Raw genomic sequence first — 2,200 nt, 5'->3', positions numbered from 1 at the left:
ATCTTTAGTAATTTTGATCCAAGTTTCATATGCAAATTACCATGCTTTCAAACAAAGGGTCATAAAAACTCCCCAGTATCTCAAAACTCCCACTTGGGATTCCGGACTTTCTCATTTGACAAGCCCATCTTGAGAGGCGTGAATCTTTGCAGCCTTTAAAGGCCGCACTTCATGTGACCCGCCCAGAGTCGGTGGTTTGGTTAAATTCTAAGATGTGAGCTACAAACGCTCCAGGAAACCCTAAGTACGTGCCAGGCTTCGGCCCTGACTTTTCCATTCATCAAGCTTCTCTGACGCAAACTGGTTCTTTTTCATCAACCAACTTCAGCAAAGATCACTGGGACTTTCAGATTGCATCAAGCCTTTCTTTCAGACAGACCTAGTTATGATTAATTATTCATATTTCCCATGAGCTGATTCGTTACAACCATATCAGGCCTAAGTGTAGTCGTTGGCAATGGTTTCTGGGAATTTGAGCTGCTTTCTCAGGTAAACCTTTAGCTGCCAATCTCGAGCTGTTGCCAGGAGTCCACCTGCTGAGTTCCTGCTCCCTGGTGGTTTCTCTCCAGCCTTAACAAATGCGTTTGCCTGCTGTGCTAGCTGCTGGTGCTTGCTGAGAGAGATCCCTGTGCTGATAGTTCCAGCAAATACCCTTAGCACCTGATCATGGCACCACCAATAACGCCCCTTTCCCAGGGCCTTAGGGCAGCAGCTTAATATGTGCTCCAGGGGTCCTCTTTTTTGGCATAGGGGGCATGCAGGGGTGTCATTCAGGCCCCAGGAGAAGAGGAACTTCCCTGGCAGCCCTGACTTGTCCACTATAGCATTCCAGGCATGCAACTCTTTTCCAGTTTCACGAAGTGTGGCTGTGTCCTTAAGTGTGCTATTGAAGACTTTTCCCAGGCTCTTATCTGGCTTCTCGGTGATTGATGGAATTGGCACTCCTCCAAGGGAGAAACAGAACGTATCGGTTACGTTTCCCTTTCTCACCACAAGGAATCGAGACTTATCTTGCTTAAAGTCCATTCGGGCCCAACTGATGAGGCATTCCAGGCCTTGGAGGATCCATCTGCAGCCTGGTACAGATGTTGTAGTTACCGTCAGATCATCCATAAATGCTCTGATCAGGGGCTGTCGCACACCTGACTGGGTAAGTGGGCCTCTGCATTCCACCTCTGCTGACGTAACTAGCATATTCATAGCTAAGTGGAACAAGATCACTGAGGTAGGTAGTGCACCCTGTGATTATTCCTTTCTCCAGCCTAGGGATGTAACGGTATGGAAATTTCTTATCACGATTATAGTGACCAAAATTATCACGGTTATCAGTATTATCACGGTATTGTTAAAATGTGCTGGAGATGTTAAAAAAGTACAGACATATAAATCACTTCACCAAGTTTTATATTTAAAAATCAACAAACAAAATTACTTTTTGTTTGCATAATTACTAAAACAATATAATTACCAATGATGTTCGGATTTTCAATGACAACTTGACTGACAAGAGTTTAATAGCATGTTGAAATATCTAATGTAAATGTTCAAATAAAGCTTTGAAAAAGTTTAATAAAAATGCAAACCTCACATTTCAGCCTTTAAATAAAGAAAAGATATAAGTCAAAATGATAACTGATTAATAAATGATTATATGTATTTTATCTGCTCCATAAATAATTCTAGATGATTTATCTGAATTGTTTAAATGTGTAGAATCCACATAAGCTTGTTTTTCATCAACCGGTCAAAATTTACAGCAGGGCATGCAAATTCTGTCCGTTTTTGGCCAGACAGAAACTGCACACAGGCTGAATGTAAATAGAAGTCTCTGTAAATCCACTCACTGACAGCAGGTGGTGCTTATGGAAAAGCTGAATTACAGCTGTTTCCCATAAACTCCGTGGACAAAGCAGTATTGTGATTATGAACACTTCCTTTAGGTATTACATGGAGCAAAGATGAAAACAAAATGCCATCGAATCGTTTCTGAAGACAGTTAGAACCTTCAGAGGTACATTCATATAATTAATTAATTCATATATTCATTTGTATAAATCCCTTAGCACTTAAAACCTCCCAGCTTTTCCGCCCTGTTTTCACTCAAAACTAAACTACTCTGCGTGCTGTACGCAAGTGAGACTGTTACTGAAAACTGTGCTTTATGGTGGACAGTATTTATTTATCGCGAGTTGTTCAAATC

At 41.3% G+C, this 2,200-nt stretch overlaps 1 pseudogene; it reads right to left on the bottom strand.

The window, feature by feature from the left end:
• Nucleotides 1–438: 438 nt before the first annotated feature.
• The window catches only part of LOC107597949 (uncharacterized), a 3,433-nt pseudogene continuing 1,671 nt past the window's right edge, over nucleotides 439–2,200 (bottom strand).

The sequence above is a fragment of the Sinocyclocheilus grahami genome, unplaced genomic scaffold, assembly GCF_001515645.1.
Source record: "Sinocyclocheilus grahami isolate Dianchi unplaced genomic scaffold, SAMN03320097.WGS_v1.1 scaffold241.1, whole genome shotgun sequence".
In the NCBI taxonomy this organism is placed as follows: Eukaryota; Metazoa; Chordata; class Actinopteri; order Cypriniformes; family Cyprinidae; genus Sinocyclocheilus; species Sinocyclocheilus grahami.
The sequence above is the reverse complement of the archived record's forward strand: the minus strand, read 5'-3'. Positions and strand labels throughout refer to the sequence as shown.